We start from the raw sequence: 19,901 nt of genomic DNA on the forward strand, positions 1-19,901 counted from the left end.
TGGTACATTGTTTAATCTTTTAGCATGTCGTCCAATCTTTCAATACTTTGTCCAAACCTCCGACATATCGTCTTTTCCTTTAACATATTGTCCATTCTACCAGTATGTCTATTTTTCCACAATATCCTATTTTTCCGTACAATATCCGATCCTTCCAACATAATGCTCGAATATATATCACGAAGTCCAATCTTTGATACGTCGATCTACGTTGACGAATTGATGTCTAATTTTTGACACAATAATTTTTTGGCGTAACGTTCGATTCTCTTACTCAATAGTTGCTCAATAGTTGGTTCACGTCTATGATCAATGTATTTTCTATGTCACTTATCTTAAAAGTATATTAGTTTAATAAATTCATTAATTGATTTCATCATCTAAATCCATGATTCAACAAAGAATACTCAGTTATGATCATGTTTCTCGCATTTGTCTGGTGATTATATATATATATATATATATATATATATATATATATATATATATATATATATATATATATATATATATGAAATGAATGAAATAAGAGGAAAATAAAATCTAACACGGAATATAATTCTATTGTTAGTAGAGACGTATCCAAACACTCCAAGCAAAAGAAGCAACTGTTCTTGCAGCTCCGTAGGGTTTACATTACAAATCTCTATTGCTAATTGCAATAAAAATGACAATTCTAACATTATGGGAAGATCCACTTAACGTGTTATTTGAGTTTTTAATCTCTGACAAGGTGGCGCTAAGAGCCCGTCACTCAGATTCCTAACTAGCAGGACTCTGCCCTACTATGCTCGTTGTGGTGCTCGATTCCATCAATCGATCATCGGAGTCCTTATTTTCTATCCCGACAAACAACACAGTCTCATCGGAGATCCCTCCATCGATGCTGTCACTTTCCTCTGCTCTTTCCTGTAGTTGGAGAGCAAGCTCAAGGTTCCGAACCACATCAACCATGGAAGGTCGTTCCTTCCTAGTATCAGACAAAAATTTCACTGCAGTCTCTACAAACCACTTGAAACTCAGTGGAGCAATCTTATCCTTCGAGTAGGGATCAATGATCATGTCGAGCATGTCATTTTTTTTTTTTTTGGCAGTACAGTGCCCACTCCGACAAGCTCATCTTTTCATCTGTTAGAAAAAAATCTATTAAAATGAAATAATTTTTTTCCCTCTTTGTATATCAAAATGAGTTTCTCATTAAAATACTAACTTGATATTAAAATATAAATATCAACCAGCACAGCATAAACAATAGAGTAATAAATCAATCACATAGTGAGACCAAATCTTTTAACGTGAAAAACCCAATGTGGGAAAAACCATGGGACCATAGTCCACCTCAAACTTCCACTATCAATAGTAATGATAACAGGTTTACAGTAAATCTTCTCTAGAATTACTAGAAGATCACAATTACATCAAGAACATAGATCTCAGCTCAAAAATAGCATATCATCATCACATATGATGGATCTCCTCGTAAGAGAATTCTAGGTCTAAAAAAGTAGGTATAATAGGAAAGTACCTTAGAGAGGGTAAATTATAGATCAACACATTAGAATTGTAGAGTTTATCGTAAGGATTCTCCATATAAAATTTGGGTTAAAATTGATAACGTTTGGCCACTGATCGTCAAGCAGAAAACTTAAAATCCTAATCTTTCTTTCTTCTTTTTCTCTCTCTCTCTTTCCTCTCACTGTGCACTGTCGCCATTCACTGAACACACAAATCACTTCCCTCTCTCCTATTTTGCCATATCTCACATCTTTCTCTTTTAATCGCTGATTTGGGCTCAAAAAGCTTAATTGTCCAAGCCCACATATGGGCTGGACCCAACAATTCTCCCTCTCCAGCTCATATAGTGGGTTGTACCAAGCTCGCTCTTCGCCTATATGCTTTAAGCTTCTCCTTAGGCAAAGACTTTGTCAACATATCTGAACCATTTTCATTGGTATGCACTTTTTCCAACTGTAATTCTTTCATCTCAAGCACATCATGAATCCAGTGATATCTCACATCAATATGCTTGGATCTAGAATGATATGTTGAATTCTTGGAGAGGTGAATGACGCTTTGACTATCACAATAAACAGTATATCCTTCTTATTTCAAGCTCAATTCGTGTAGAAACTTTTTCATCCATAAAGCTTCCTTGCAGGCTTCAGTAATTGCTATGTATTCTACTTCTGTGGTTGATAGAGCAACACAATTCTGTAACTTAGATTGCCAAGAAACTGTTCCCCTTGCAAATGTCATCAAGGACCCCGAAGTGGACTTCCTGGAATCAGTATCACCTGCCATGTCTGCATCTGTGTAACCTTCTAACATAGGTTCATCATTGCCAAAACATAAACATAACCTGGAAGTACCTCTTAGATATCTTAATATCCATTTCACTGCTGCCCAATGTTCCTTTCCAGGATTAGAGAGAAATCGGCTAACAACTCTAACTACATGAGTTATATCTGGTCTAGTACAAACCATAGCATACATCAAACTGTCTACTGCAAATGAGTAAGGCACTCTAGACATTTCTTCTTTTTCTTTCTCACTTGTAGGACGTTGTTTCGAACTAAGCTTGAAATGACTTGCAAGTGGAGAACAAACTGCTTTGGGTTTACTCATATTGAATCTTTCAAGAACCTTTTCAATGTAAGTCTCCTGAGATAGCCAAATCTTCCTTTTCTTCCTATCACGAAGAATCTTTATGCCAAGTATTTGTTTCACCGATCCCAAGTCTTTCATGGCAAAAGACTTACTTAGCTCTCTTTTAAGCTTTTAAATTTTTCCAACATCATGGCCAACAATTAGCATATCATCAACATGTAATAGTAAAATAATAAAATCATCATTTGAAAATTTCTTCATAAATACACAATGATCAGATGTAGTTCTATCATACCCTTGGCTCATCATAAAGGAATCAAACTTCTTGTACCACTGTCTAGGTGCATGTTTGAGTCCATATAAGCTTTTCCTAAGCTTACACACTATATTTTCTTTTCCCTTGACTTTGAAACCTTCTGGTTGCTCCATATAAATTTTTTCTTCTAAGTTACCATGAAGAAATGCTATTTTAACATCAAGTTGTTCAACTTCTAAATTCAAGCGGGCAGCTAAACCAAGAACAACTCGGATAGAGGATATTTTCACAACTGAAGAAAATATTTCTTCAAAGTTAATACCTTTCTTCTAACTGAATCCTTTCACAACTAGTCGTGCCTTGTATCTTTATTGTGAGCTATTATTTTCATACTTCAATTTGTAAACTCACTTATTTTTTAGAGCTTTCTTCTCTTTAGGCAATTTTACCAAGTCATAGGTGTGGTTCTCAAGCAAGGATCTAATCTCTTCTTGCATGGCTTTAACCCACTCATTCTTATACTTATGTAGAATAGCTTCTTGGTAAGTTTCTAGCTCTCTCCCATCAGTAAGCATAATATACTCATGTGGAAGATATCTAGTAGATGGTTGTCGCTCTCTAATGGATCTTCTCAATGGAATCTCAACTGGTGGTGGAGATGCTTGTTCAGTTGGTTCAACATCATCAACTGTAGGAGTATCATCACTTGCATTCTCACCACGATCTTCTTGTTCATGTCTCCTATGATCATTATAAACTACAGGTAAAGGAATTGGACCCAAACTCCAAGGAACATAAACAGAGGTTTCTGGCTTCTTAACATTATCACTATCATCAAACAATTGGTCTTCAAGAAACATAATATCTCTACTTCTAATAATCTTCTTGTTCACTAGATCCCATAATCTGTATCCAAACTCTTCATGATCATATTCCAAGAAGATATATGCTTTTGCTTTATTATCAAGCTTGGACCTCTTATCTTTGGGAATATGAACAAATGCTTTACACCCAAAGACTCTCAAATGATTATAAGATATATTTTTTCTCACCATACTCTCTCTGGAACATCACTTTTAAGAGGAACTTATGGAGAAAGATTTATCAGGTCAACTATAGTTCTCATAGCCTCCCCCCAAAATGACTTCGGTAACTTGACGTGAGAAAGCATATATCTAATCCTTTCTTCAATAGTTCTATTCATCCTTTCTGCCACACCGTTCTGCTGAGGAGTTTTAGGAACTATTTTCTCAAACTTGATACCATGAAACCTGTAATAATTCTCAAAAGGACCCCTGTACTCGCCACCATTATTTGATTGAACACACTTTAGTTTTCTGCTAGTTTCTCTTTCAACACTAATATGAAACTCCTTGAAAACATCGAATACCTGATCTTTAGATTTCAAAGCAAAAGCCCACACTTTTCTAGAATGGTCATCAATAAAAATAACAAAATAAAGAGCATCTCCAAGAGTTCTAGTTTGCATAGTACAGACATCAGTATGAACTAAATCAATAACATCTGATCTTCTAGATGATGGATATGTATGAAATGCAACTCTATGTATTTTTTTAGCTAAGCAATGATCACAAGATTTAAGAGATGTACTTTGCAACTCTGGTAAGAACTGCTTTCTAGCAAGAGTTTGAAGTCCCTTCTCGCTGATATGACCAAGCCTCTTGTGCCAAAGATCTATACTTTCACCTTTTTGAATTGCATTAATCTCTCCTTTGTGTAGCTTAGCTTCCCTGATATAAAAAGAGTTAAACTTCTTTTCTCTTGCCACAATTAGAGAACCTTTAGTGAGTTTCCATTTACTTTCACCAAAATAATGTGCAAAGCCCTCATCATCAAGTCTACCTATAGATATCAAGTTAAGATGAATATCTAGAACATGCCTTATATCTTTGAGTATCAATTTGCTCCCAATACTAGTCTCTAAGCAAATATCTCTAATACCCACAATCTTAGATGTACTGCTATTTTCCATTCTGACATTACCAAAATCAATAGCAATGTAAGATCTGAAGAAATCACCATGAGAAGTAACATGAAATGAAGCACCAGAGTCAATTACCCAGTTACTACCCTGAGCTACAAGACTAACACAACCATCATCACAAACAATAGTGATATTGTCTTCAGTAGCAATCGTATTGATCTCTTTCTTATTTTTCTTCATTTCATTCTGTTCTCGCTTTTAAAACCTACACTCTTTCTTCATATGACCTGGCCTATTACAGTGAAAATATTTGATATCTCTTTTAGACTTGGATCTTCCTCTATAACCATGTGGATTTCTGCTATGACTTCTTCCATGTCTTTCTTGTTTTTCAATAACAAATGCCCCATAAAAAGATTCATCATGTTCTTTCCTTCTGGCATTTTCATTTAGTAAACTGTCTTTAACCATATCTATAGTTAGAGTCCCCTCTGGCGTGGAGTTACAAATTGTCACAACATACGTTTTCCAACTTTCTGGTAAAGAGCTGAGAAGTAATAATCATTGTATCTCATCATCTATATTCATTTTCATAGCAACCAGCTTATTTGCAAGACTTTGAAATAGGCTTATATGCTCAACAATATTACCACCATCTTTATGCTTCAAATTTACAAACCTTTTGAGGAGAGAAATTCTATTTTCCATTGTTTTTTTCGCAAAGAAATTTTCAAATCTTTGCTAAACAACATCAGTTCTGGTTTCATCTGAAATATACTCATGCAAATTTATATCCATCCATTTTCTAATATAGGCAATAGTTTTTCTATGTTGAACTTCTCATTCTTCATCGTCCATAGTAAAAGGTTTATCTTTAATCTTGATGGACTTATACAAATCTTTGCAATAAAGTAAATCTTCCATCATACGCCTCCAAGTGAAATAATTTGATGAGTTCAATTTAATCATACCATCTTACTGCTCCATTTCAATCACATAAGAAAAACTAGCATCAAATAACATGTTGCTCTGATACCACTTGTTGGGAAAAACCTATTAAAGTGAAATAATTCTTTTCCCTCTTTATGTATCAAAATACCAACTCGATATCAAAATGCAAATATCAACCAGTATAGCATAAATAATAGAACAATAAATCAATCACACACTAAGACCAAATATTTTAACGTGAAAAACCCAATGTGGGAAAAATCACGGGACTGTAGTCCACCTTAAACTTCCACTATCAATAGTAATGATAACAGGTTTATAGTAAATCTTCTCTAGAATAACTAGAGGATCACAATAACATCAAGAACATAGATCTTGGCTCAAGAATAACATATCATCATCACATAGGATTGATCTCCTCGTAAGAGAATTACAGGTCTCAAAAATTGGGTATAGCAAGAAAGTACCTTAGAGAAGGTAAACTGTATATCAACACTATTAGAATTATAGAGTTTACTACAAGGATTCTCCATATAAAATTTGGGCTAAAACTGATAATGTTTGGCTACTGATCATAAAACTCAAAATCCTAATCTTTCTCTCTCTATCTTTTCTCTCTCTTTTTCCTCTCACTGTGTGTTGTTACCGTTGTACGCACAAATCACTTCCCTCTCTCCTTGTCCTATCTTATATAATTCTCTTTTAATTGTTGATTTGGGCTCAGAAAGCTCAATTGTCCAAGCCCATATGGCTGGACCCAACGAAAGCATCGGTTAACAGTTGGGCAAGCACACAGAACCTCAAACAGCACGACCCCAAAAGAGTAAACATCAGATTTCTCTGTGAGCTGCATCATTCGAAAGTACTCTGGATCGAAGTAACCAAAGCTTCCCTTCACCATCGTGCTGACATGGGACTCGTCGGCAGGTCGGACCAATCTTCGAGAGCCCGAAATCTGAAACTTTTGCAAACCTTTTGTCATCTAACAGTATGTTTGTTGCCTTCACATCTCGATGTATGATGGTATGCTTGGCACCGGTGTGTAGGTAATGCAGACCACGTGCAGCCCTTATTAGTTTGGCAAGTCCCATAGTCCCACATTGGGAAAATCAAGATTGTTATCGCCTATTGGAACTATAAATAAGTGCCTGTACTTTGAAGTCAGATGCACCACAAGAAAACCTAAGTATTCACTTTGGTTTAAGTCCACACTCAGTTAAATAGGTGGACTTATAGTTTGGGTTTTTCTTGTTTAGTATTTTCGGGTGTTTTATGGCCTAGGAACATCTTCCTAAGGCATTTGTAATAGTCCCTTTTCATAGTAGTGATTTGCTCCTCTTTCGTCCGTGCATGTAGGTCAAAGTTAATTGACCGAACCACGTAAATCTGGTGTTCTTGTCGCTTTTATCTTTTTGTTTTATTGTCTTTGTTGTGTTGCCAAAATTACCTTGTGGTAAATTTCCTGGGGCTAGCTCTAACAAACTGGTATCAGAGCTTGGTTTCGGGATCTTTTGGCAACAATGACAATAACAAAGATCGTTGTCGAGAAATTCGATAGAAATGTCAACTTCGGCATGTGGTAACTCAAGATGGAGGCCATTCTGGTTCAAGACGGAGTTGATTTGGCACTTCAGGGTGCTGAGAACATTCCAGATGGTACGTCAAAGGAAGATCTTGCGGGTATGGATAAGAAGGCCCGATCTAGCATCATTCTAAATCTCTCTGACGAGGTTTTACTGGAGGTAGCTATGGAGACTACGGCTAAGAGCATGTGGGACAAGCTTAAAGCCTTGTACATGAAGAGGACAGTGGAGAATCATCTCTACTTGAAGCAGAGTCTGTATATGCTTCGGATGACTGAAGGTACATCTATACTCTCACATCTTGATAAGTTTGATTCTTTGGTTATGGATTTGGAGAATATAGATGCAAAAATTGATAATGAAGATAAGGCTTTGTTACTCTTGTGTTCTCTTCCCCAATCTTTTAAACATTTCCGTGATACTTTGATTTATGGAAAAGAAACAGTTTTGTATCAAGAAATTAAATCTGCACTGAAATCTAAGGAGCAGATAGACAGGAATATCACTGGGGAAAGTAGAGGGAATCAGGCTGAAGGTTTGGTTGTTAGGGGGAGAATGGATAAAAGAGAATTTGACAGTAGTAGATCTAAATCTAGATCTAAATCCAGACATAGAAATTTGGAATGCAGATATTATCATAAAATGGGGCACATTAAGACTGATTGCTTTAAATTAAAAAATAAATTAAAGCAAAAGGGAAAACTTGTTGAGAAAACTACTGTGTCCGCTGAAGCTAGTGTAGCATCTGATGAGAATGTTGAAAATATTTTCTTTGCTACTGATAACAGGACGATGTCTAAAAATGAATGGATTTTAGATTCGGGTTGTTCTTATCACATGTGTCCCAATAGGGATTTGTTTTCCACATATGAATCTTGTAATGGTGAAATTGTTTTGATGGGCAATAATGCTGCATGTGATGTTGTTGGTAGAGGCACAATCCAAATTAAAATGCATGATGGTATTGTGAGGACGCTCACTAATGTTAGACATGTTCCTAATTTAAAAAAGAATCTCATCTCTTTAGGCACCCTAGAGGCCCTTGAGTGTAAATACACAACTGAAGGTGGAGTTATGAAAGTTTCTAGAAGTGCTCTTGTTGTTATGAAAGCTTGTAGGTCTGGTAGCTTGTATATTCTGCAGGGAACTACTATCACAGGTTCGGTTGCAGTTTCATCATCATCATTGTCTGATTCTGACATCACCAAATTATGGCATATGCGTTTGGGTCATATGAGCGAAAAATGTTTGAGCATATTGAGCAAAAGGGGTCTACTTTGCGGACAGAGTACTGGGCCACTTGATTTTTGTGAACACTGCATTTTTGGAAAGCAGAAAAGAGTCAGCTTCACTTCTCCGGCAGTTCACAAAACGAAATGTACTCTTGATTATATCCATTCAGACCTTTGGTGTCCGGCTCATGTTCAGTCTAAGGGTGGTACTAGGTATATGTTGACTTTCATTGACGATTATTCCAGGAAAGTTTGGGTTTATTTTTTGAAGCATAAAAATGATGTTTTTCTAACCTTTAAATAATGGAAGGCTTTGATTGAGAAACAAACAGGTAAACAGATTAAGCGGCTTCGAACAGATAATGGCATGGAATTTTGTGAAGGTGACTTTGAAGAATTCTGCAAAAATGAAGGAATTGCTCGGCATCGCACTGTTAGGATGACGCCTCAACAAAATGGTGTGGCCGAACGTATAAATAGAACACTCTTGGAGAGAGCAAGGTGTATGATCTCAAATGTAGGGTTGACAAAGGACTTTTGGGCAGAGGCGATTAATATGGCCTGTTACGTTGTCAATCGCGCTCCTTCTACGACACTTAACTTTAAAACTCCGGAGGAAGTTTGGTCAGGTACTCCTACTGATTACCCTGATTTAAAAATTTTTGGGTGTCCAGCATACATGCATATAAATGAAGGAAAATTAGAGCCTCGAGCAAAAAAATGCATTTTCCTTGGGTATGCTTCTGGGGCGAAAGGATACAGATTATGGTGTTCTGATCCCAAATCCCCAAAATTTGTAATCAGTAGAGATGTTACTTTTGATGAATTATCTATGTTATCTTCTAAAGAGGATTCTACTAGTTGTACAAATGATAGTGCGCAGAAGCAGGTGGAGCTTGAGATTGGTAGTTCAGATTCCTTTAAGTCGAACTCTTCTACTCAAAGAATACCAGTACATGGTCCCAAGTCTACTGACGCAGATGATCTAGAGGAAGACCAATATTCCATAGCCAAGGATAGACCACGGAGAGATATTCGACCACCATAAAGATATGTAAATTTGGTTGCATATGCTTTGTCTGTTGCAAAAGAGACAAGTGAAGTTGGTGAGCCTACTTCCTACTCAGATGCAGTTTCTTGTGATAATTCCGCTAAGTGGTTGATTGCGATAAATGAATAAATTGAATCTCTCCATCGGAATAGAACTTGGGATCTTGTGAAGCCGCCTTCGGGTAAGAAAATTGTTGGATGCAAATGGGTCTTCAAAAGGAAGGAAGGTATTCCACGGGTTGAAGATGCAAGGTACAAAGCACGATTGGTTGCAAAGGGCTATAGTCAGGTACATGGTGTTGATTTTAATGACGTATTTTCACCTGTTGTTAAACATAGCTCTATTCGTGCTTTGCTTGCTTTAGTTGCCATGTATGATTTGGAATTGGAGCAACTTGATGTCAAGACAGCTTTCTTACATGGTGAACTTGAAGAACAAATTTATATGGAGCAACCTCATGGATTTGAAGTTGATGGAAAGGAAGACCATGTTTACTTATTAAAGAAATCTTTGTATGGATTGAAGCAGTGTCCAAGACAGTGGTATAAGAGGTTTGATTCTTTTATGTTGGGTCATGGTTACACGAGGAGCATGTAAGATAGTTGTGTTTACTTCCGGAAGTTAACTGATGGCTCTTTTGTATATTTGTTGCTTTATGTTGATGACATGCTTATTGCAGCTAAGAATTTGTCAGAAATTCACACTTTGAAAATGCAACTGAGTAGTGAATTTGAAATGAAAGATTTGGGAGCAGCTAAGAAAATTCTTGGCATGGAGATCAAAAGAGATCGAGGAGTTGGAAAATTATTTCTGACTCAAAAAAATTACCTCAAGAAAGTCTTGGAGAGGTATGGCATGAAAAATGCTAAGCCAGTTAGTACTCCTCTTGCTAGCCATTTTCGGCTATCTACTGCTCAATCACCACAGTCAGTTGAAGAGGAAGAATATATGGTGAAAGTTCCATATTCTAGTGCCATCGGCAGTATTATGTATGCAATGGTTTATACTCATCCAGATATTTCACAAGTAGTTAGTGTGGTTAGTAGATATATGTCTCACCCGGGTAAAACACATTGGCAGGCTGTGAAGTGGATTCTCAGATACTTGCAAAGGACTTCAGATGCTTGTTTGGAATTTGGGAAAAATCGTGACACTTTGGTTGGTTACGTCGACTCTGATTATGCTGCGGATCTTGATAAACGAAGATCTTTGACAGGCTATGTATTTTGCGTTGGTGGTTGTGCAGTTAGTTGGAAAGCTTCCTTACAACCTGTCGTAGCTTTATCTACTACAGAGGCAGAATATATGGTAGTGACAGAGGCGATCAAAGAAGTTTTATGGTTAAGAGGTTTGTTCAGTGAATTATGTCTATATCAAGGTGTTACTACAATTTACTATGATAGTCAAAGTGCTATTCATTTGACTAAAGACCAGATGTATCATGAGAGGACGAAACATATTGATGTGAAGTTTCATTTTATTCGAGATATCATTGCTGAGAGAAAAGTCCTTGTTCAGAAAATTCATACGAAGGACAATTCAGCTGATATGCTTACGAAGCCTCTTCCAGTTTACAAGTTCAAGTAGTGCTTGGACTTGGTTGGTGTTCATTGTTGGTGATTGCCCGTTGGGGCTTTTATGAAAAAGATGGAGCAAGTTTTGTTGGGACATGTCAAGGTGGAGATTTGTTAGTTTGGCAAGTCCCATAGTCCCACATCGAGAAAATCAGGATTGTTATCTCCTATTGGAACTATAAATAAGGGCCTGGACTTTGAAGTCAGATGCACCACAAGAAAACCTAAGTATTCACTTTGGTTTAAGTCTACACTCAGTTAAATAGGTGGACTTATAGTTTGAGTTTTTCTTGTTTAGTATTTTCGGGTGTTTTATGGCCTAGGAACATCTTAAGGCATTTGTAATAATCCCTTTTCATAGTAGTGATTTGCTCGTGTCTTTGTTGTGTTGCCAAAATTACCTTGTGGTAAATTTCCTGGGGCTAGCTCTAACAGCCCCGATACAGATCTCAAGCCGCAGTTTCCATGGTAGGGCCATGTAATCGTAGACTAGGATCATCTCACAGCTCTCCTCACAGTAACCGATCAAAGAGACAAGGTGGTTGTGTCGGAGCTTGGAAAGCATCTCAATCTCAGTCTGGAATTGATGGACACCTTGCTCGGACATCGGGTTAGCACGCTTGATGGCTACCTTTGTGATCCCACCATCTATCTCCCCACGGTAGACCTTTCCGAACCCACCAACTCCAAGAAGAAGGGACTCATCGAAGTCATTTGTGGCATCTTTTATCTCTGCAATGGAGAAGTAGCGGCAGAGGTTGGACTCAGCCGACGCAGCTGAACGTGTGTTGCCATAGAGGGAGAGAGGCGACAAACCATAATGCCCATTGCTTGTAACTGCACCCTTCCCTTCCTTCATCATCTTCTTCTTCTGTCATTTGCACATTCCAATGAGGCAAAAACCAGCGAGCAAAACAGCAAAACCTCCGACCACGCCACCAAAAATAACAGGAACTTCACTCTTATGTTTCGCACTCCCCTTCCTGAGATCTCCAGGATCAACGTAGAGCTGCGAGCGTGCTCCTGGATTAAGACCAGCCAGGCTGTTATTACTGTTCTGCAGCTTGAACACCTCAAGCCCATTCAAGATGGCATCATAATACTCTGGGTTGGAGAGTGTATCTGGATGAAGCGCAACCCACGGATCCATCTGCCCTCTTCCCATTGTCATCACCACATAGTCCCTGTAAACAGGGATACCGATACCGCCACTCCAACCTATGACATCAGCTTCTTCAGTTGCAGTCTGGTTATCAAGGTAGATGTCAAAGACTCTCTGGTTTACCTTGACTATCGGATACTGGATCTTTTCTGTAGCCGGACAAGGTAATAGAAGCCAGCTTCCACGGGGGGAATCCAGGTTAAATTGTAGTTCAAGTTCACCTGTGCTTTGGACCCATTGATCTTGCTGTGGAGTAGACATCTGGTTGTGCAATGTAATTTGGAACACTGGTCGGGTATATGATGGTTGCTAGAGCTGGTCCAGAAAATTTACCAAAAGTAATTTGATAACCCAATAAAAAAAATAAAGTAGAAAAATAAGAGAGATAAGGACACCAGATTTACGTGGTTCGATCAATTGACCTACGCGGACGGAGAAAAAGCAAAACTCTACTATAAAAGGGACAATTACAAATACCTTAGGAAAATATTCCTAAGCCATAAAACACCTGAAACTACTAAACAAGAAAAACTCAAACTATAAGCCTAAACTATTTTAAGACTTAATAGAAATTAAACTCAAAGCAAATAATTAGATTTTTCTTGTGGTGCATTTGGCTTCAAAGCTTAGACCCTTATTTATAGTTGTAATAGGAGATAACAAGCTTGATTTTCTCAATGTGGGACTATATGGGACTTGCCAAACTGACAAATCTCCACCTTGACATATCCCAACATTGACAATTAATAAAACTTGCTCCACCTTCTTCACAAAAGCCCCAACGGGCAATCACCAACAATGAACACCAACCAAGTCTAAGTACTGCTTGAACTTGTAAACCAGAAGAGGCTTTGTAAACATATCAATTGGATTGTCCTTCGTATGAACTTTTTGAACAAGGACCTTTCCCTCAGCAATGATATCCCGAATAAAATGAAACTTCACATCGATGTGTTTCGTCCTCTCATGATACATCTGGTCTTTAGTCAAATGAATAGCACTTTGACTATCACAGTAAATTGTAGTAACACCTTGATGCAGATATAATTCACCGAACAAACCTCTTAACCATAAAACTTCTTTGATCGCCTCTATCACTACCATATATTCTGTCTCTGTAGTAGATAAAGCCACGATAGGTTGTAAGAAAGCTTTCTAACTAACTACATAACCGCCAATGCAAAAAACATAGTCTATCAAAGATATTCGTTTATCAAGATCCGCAGTATAATCAGAGTCGACGAAACCAACCAAAGTATTACGATTTTTCTCAAACTACAAACAAGCATCTGAAGTCCCTTGCAAGTATCTGAGAATCCACTTCACAGCATACCAATGTGTTTTACCCGAGCGAGACATATATCTGCTAACCACACTGACTGCTTGTGAAATAACTGGACGAGTATAAACCATTGCATATATAATACTGCCGATGGAACTGGAATATGGAACTTGTACCATATATTCTTCCTCTTCAACTGACTATGGTGACTGAGCAGCAGATAGTCGAAAATGGCTAGCAAGAGGAGTACTCACTGGCTTAGTGTTTTTCATATCAAACCTCTCCAAGATTTTCTCGAGATAATTTTTCTAGGTCAGAAATAATTTGTTAACTCCTTGTTCGCTTTTGATCTCCATGCCAAGAATTTTCTTAGCTGCTCCCAAATCTTGCATTTCAAATTTACTACTCAGCTGCATTTTCAAAGTGTGAATTTCTGACAAATTCTTAGCTGCAATAAGTATGTCATCAACATAAAGCAACAAATACATCAAAGAGCCATCAGTTAACTTCCGAAAGTAGACACAGCCATCATACATGCTCCTCATGTAACCATGACCTAACATAAAAGAATCAAACCTCTTATACCATTGTCTTGGAGACTACTTCAATCTGTACAAGGATTTCTTTAACAAGCAAACACGGTCTTTCTTACCATCAACTTCAAATCCATAAGGTTGCTCCATGTAAATTTGTTCTTCAAGTTCACCATGTAAGAAAACTGTCTTGACATCAAGTTGCTCCAATTCCAAATCATATATGGCAATTGACTATAGTCATTTGCAACCAATTGTGCTTTGTACCTTGTAGGTTCAACCCCTGGAATACCTTCCTTCCTTTTGAAGACCCATTTGCATCCAACAATTTTCTTACCCGAAGGCGGCTTCACAAGATCCCAAGTTCTATTCTAATGGAGAGATTCAATTTCTTCATTCATCGCAATCAACCACTTAAAGAAATTATCACAAGAAACTGCATCTAAGTAGGTAGTAGGCTCACCAACTTCACTTGTTTCTTCTGCAACAAACAAAACATATGTAACCAAATTTGCATATCTTTGTGGTGGTCGAATATCTCTACGTGGTCTATCCTTAGCTATGGAATATTGCTCTTCCTCTAGATCATCTTCGTCAGTAGACTCGGGACCATCTACTGGCATTCTTTGAGTAGAAGAGTTCGACTAAAAAGAATCAGAACTATCAATCTCAAGCTCCACCTGCTTCTGCGCACTATCATTTGTACAACTAGTATATTCCTCTTTGGAAGATAACATAGATAATTCATCAAAAATAACATCTCTACTAATTATAAATTTTGGGGATTTGGGATCAGAACATCATAATCTATATCCTTTCACCCTAGAAGCATACCCAAGGAAAATATACTTTTTAGCTCGAGGTTCTAATTTTCCTTTATTTACATGAATGTATGCTGGACACCCAAAAATTTTTAAGTCAAAGTAATCAGCAGGAGTACCTGACCAAACTTCCTATAGAGTTCTAATATTAAGTGCTATAGAAGGAGCGTAGTTGACAACGTAATAGGCCATATTAATCGTCTCTACCCAAAAGTCCTTTGTCAACCCTACATTTGAGATCATACACCTTGCTCTCTCCAAGAGTGTTTTGTTCATATGTTCGGCCACACCATTTTGCTGAGGCATCATCCTAACAGTGCGATGCCGAACAATTCATTCATTTTTGCAGAATTCATCAAAGTCAAATTCACAAAATTTCATGCCATTATCTGTTTGAAGCTGCTTAATCTGTTTACATGTTTGCTTCTTAATAAAAGCCTTCTATTGTTTAAAGGTTAGAAAAATATTATTTTTATGCTTCAGAAAATAAATCCAAACTTTCCTAAAATAATCGTCAATGAAAGTCAACATATACTTGGCACCACCCTTAGACTGAACACGAGCTGGACCCCAAAGGTCTGAATGAATTTAGTCAAGAGTACCTTTCGTTTTGTGAATTATCAGATAATTGAAGCTGACTCTTTTCTGCTTTCCAAAAATGCAATGTTCACAGAAATCCAGTGGCCTAGTACTTTGTCCGCAAAGAAGACTCCTTTTGCTTAATATGCTCAAACCTTTTTCGCTCATATAACCCAAACGCATATGACATAATTTGGTGATGTCAGAATCAGACAATGATGATGATGAAACTACAATCGAACCTATGGCAGTAGTTCCCTGCAAAATATATAAGCTACCAGACCTACAAGCTTTCATAACAATAAGGGCACTTCTAGAAACTTTCATAACTCCACCTTTAGTTGCGTATTTACACCCAAAAGCCTCTAGGGTGCCTAAAGAGATGAGATTCTTTTTTAAATCATGAACATGTCTAACATTAGTGAGCATCCTCACAATACTATCATGTATTTTAATTCAGATTGTGCTTCTACCAACAACATCACACGTGGTATTATTGTCTATCAAAACAATTCCACTATTACAAGATTCATATATAGAAAACAAATCTTTATTGGGACACATGTGATAAGAACAACCCGAATCTAAAATCCATTCATTTTTAGACCTCATCCTGTCATCAGTAGCAAAGAAAATATTTCCAACATTCTCATCAGTTGCTACACTAGCTTCAGCGGACTAAGTAGTTTTCTCAACAATTTTTTCCTTTTGCTTTAATTTATTTTTCAATTTAAAGCAATCAGTCTTAATGTGCCCCATTTTATGACAATATCTGTACTCCAAATTTCTATGTCTGGATTTAAATCTCGATTTAGATCTACTACTATCAAATTCCCTTTTATCCGTTCTACCCCTGATAACCAGACTCTTAGTCTGATTCTCTCTACTTTCCTTAGTGATATCCCTGTCTATCTGCTCCTTAGATTTTAGTGCAGATTTAATTTCTTGATACAAAATTATTTCTTTTCCATAAATCATAGTATCACGAAAATACTTAAAGGATTAGGGAAGAGAACACAAAAGTAATAGGGCCTTATCCTCATCATCAATTTTCGCATCTATATTCTCTAAATCCATAATTAATGAATCAAATTTATCAAGATGTGAGAGTATAGATGTACCTTCAATCATCCGAAGCATACATAAACTCTGCTTCAAGTAGAGATGATTCTCCATTGTCCTCTTCATATATAAGGCTTTAAGCTTATCCCACATGCTCTTAGTCGTAGTCTCCGTAGCTACCTCCCGTAAAACCTCGTCAGCGAGATTTAGAATAATGTTTGATCGGGCCTTCGTATCCATACCCATAAAATCTTTCTTTGACGTATCATCTAGAAATAGCTATCAAGAGCTCACAATCTAAATGAACTATGCAATTACATTTCATACATTTCATAGTTTCTTCTATAATTTCTATCTTTCTATCTTCTTCGTTTAATTATTTACATGGTATCAGAGCTGCTTGCCTAGAGCAAGCCCTCTTCTCGTTGTTTGACTCCTTACACAACCTCGTCAGCAGAGGTGCTCGACGCCGACGTTGTTTACCTTGTTTCGCTGTGTTCTCCTACATGAGCTGGAAGCCGCCTGTCATTTTCTCTACCTCGGCGCACCTCGGCAACATTAATCTAAAGCAATAAAGCAGTCACCTCCCGTCACAGCCCCATGACCGCTTCCCGACCGAAGTCCACTGCCTCCCCTTGGGTCGCAGTCGTAGCCACTCGACCATCCCTCTCGCGGTGATGTCTCCGCCCCTCAGCTGCAACCATTCACTACGGCCTACTGCAGCACTTGCGGCTGCTAGTCTCAGATCACACCCATCGCAGCAGCATAGATTGAGATGACGGTGGTGTCGTCGCTGCTGCCGTCTTTGTCGCTACGCCCACTGCATCGACACTTCTTCCATGGGCAACACTCCAAAAGGAAGCATACTCGCGGCCTTTCTTTCTACCACCGGCTGCTGCTCCCTTGCCAACCGAAGTCTTCCGCTGAAAACTCCGCCGCTCTTCCAGCCACCAAACTCCAACACTGCATTACTGCAACTATCTCTAACCTTGCAGATTTCTCCAGCATTGCTGCAGAAATCTCTCCTACATCGCTGCAGAAATCGTTGCAAGCTGTAGAGATTTCTCCTGCCTCGCTGCAACAATCTCTCCTGCATCGCTGCGAAATCTCTCCTGCATTCTGCATTGCTGCAGAAATTACTGCAACCTTCTCCAGCATCGATGCAGCTTTTTGCTACTAACAACAACAGCCAAGATCTCCCCAACTACATGATGAGATATCGTAAATCTGTTAAGGAAAATCCTCCTATGTTGAGGAAAATTCTCCCTTCCAAACATATAAAAATATGGAGTATTGTATATTGTTTCAATCAATGCAATCTTCTTCTTTATATTTCATTTCTATCATAGTATCAGAGCTATCGCCGTGAAGGCCACCACTGAATCTCGGCTCCTTCTGTGGACCGCAACTCCATCTTAGTCACTCTCCAGCATCGGTGCAGCCTTCTCTAGCATCAGTGCAGCCTTCTCCAGCATCGGTGCAGCCTTCTGCTACTAACACTACTACAACCGTGTCTCAACGCTTAGAAGAGGGAACACCCTTAAAGCCCTCAAATCCCAACCACCAAGCTCTACTAGTACCTAAGTTACCTCCTAGCCCTATGGGGTCCAGACCAAACCCCCCTTATCCCTATCAAGGTGGTAACTTTCATAATCCTCAACCGTCGCGTCCTGACTTCACAAGCCACCAACGAGTCATTTGCCAACTGTGTGATAAAGTTGGACACTCCGCGAAAGTCTGTTGGTCTCACCCCAGATTCCCTGCTCCATCACAGTGGCCTTAGGCGAATTTCATGGCTACTCCAACTACTACCCAACCTAATTGGATTGTGGTTTCGAACGCCTCTCATCATATCATCTTTGATCTTCAGAACTTATCCATCCATAACAACTATGACGGAAATGAAGATATCATCATTGGTGACGGTAAAAGAATTCCTATTACTCATTCTGGTTCCTCAACGCTTAGTTTACTTACCACAACTTTTACACTCGATGATGTTCTGTGTGTACCTAACATTAAAAGAAACATCATTTTCATTTCTTAATTCTATAAACAAAATAATACCTCGATTGAATTCTTTCATAACTCTTTTCTTATCAAGGATTTAAGCATGGGGGCATCTTTAGTCTAGGGCCAGAACAAAGACAACATTTATAAGTGGCCATCCGCTTCGCAAATAACCCTTCCTACTGCTCACTCTTCAATCGCAAATCCGATTGATATATGGCATCATCGTCTTGGTCATCTCTCTTCTTTTATCCAGCAAAAATTACTTTCTTATTTTTCTCTTCCTACCTTGAAAATCAATTGCACTATCACTCATTGTGATGCTTGTCTTTACAATAAAAGTCATAAATTACCTTTTGGGACAACCTCAATTTCTTACTCTAAAGTCATAAATTACCTTTTGGGACAACATCAATTCCTTCTTTTGACAAGTTTCGCTTTTATGTCATTTTTGTAGACTATTTCACTAAGTACACATGGTTATATCCTCTCCATCATAAGTCTGATGTTTCCACAGTATTTACTAACTTTTGAAAGTTGGTCGAGAATTTTTTTCAATCTTCCATTAGAACAGTTTACTCTGATGGCGGAGGCGAATATCAAGCCCTCACATCCTATCTCTCCGCTTATGGTATACAACACCTCAAGTCACTCCCACATACTCCCCAATTGGTTGGCTCTACCAAATGCAAACATCAGCATATCGTTGAAACTAGTCTCTCCCTTCTACATCAAGCATCCATGCCACCACCTTTTTTGTTAGCAACTTTTCAAATTGTAGTTTATCTCATTAATCGTATGCTCACTCTAGTCTTATAATACCAATCATCATTTGAAAAATTATTCCACAAGCTTCTAAACCTTTATAAACTCAAAGTTTTTAGCTGTTTATGTTATCCATGGCTCCGTCCCAATGCCTCGCATAAGCTAACACCACGATCTAAGCCTTGCACTTTTATAGGCTACTCTATTGAATATAATGCTTTTCGATGCTATGAACCCCAAACTAAAAAAGTCTTTATATCACGTCATGTTATTTTTGAGGTGTCTGTCTTTCCTTTTCAAAACAATCCTACTATGCAGGCTACTCCGATAAATATACATCATTGGAGTATCCCTTCGATCTCATCACACGAATCTCCCACGACACCGTCCAGTCCTTACCCTCAAGATCCGCATACTACTATTACTCTAGTTCAACAGCTTCTCACTCCCTCTATTTATCCACTCCCTTCCTCACAAGTTTCCCCTAT

At 38.1% G+C, this 19,901-nt stretch overlaps 1 pseudogene; it reads right to left on the minus strand.

Annotated features, from left to right (window-relative positions):
- Positions 1–753: 753 nt before the first annotated feature.
- LOC135671396 (receptor-like protein kinase FERONIA) lies at positions 754–17,734 on the minus strand (annotated as a pseudogene).
- Between the last annotated feature and the right edge of the window lie 2,167 nt (positions 17,735–19,901).

The sequence above is a fragment of the Musa acuminata genome, unplaced genomic scaffold, assembly GCF_036884655.1.
Source record: "Musa acuminata AAA Group cultivar baxijiao unplaced genomic scaffold, Cavendish_Baxijiao_AAA HiC_scaffold_1139, whole genome shotgun sequence".
NCBI lineage: Eukaryota > Viridiplantae > Streptophyta > Magnoliopsida > Zingiberales > Musaceae > Musa > Musa acuminata.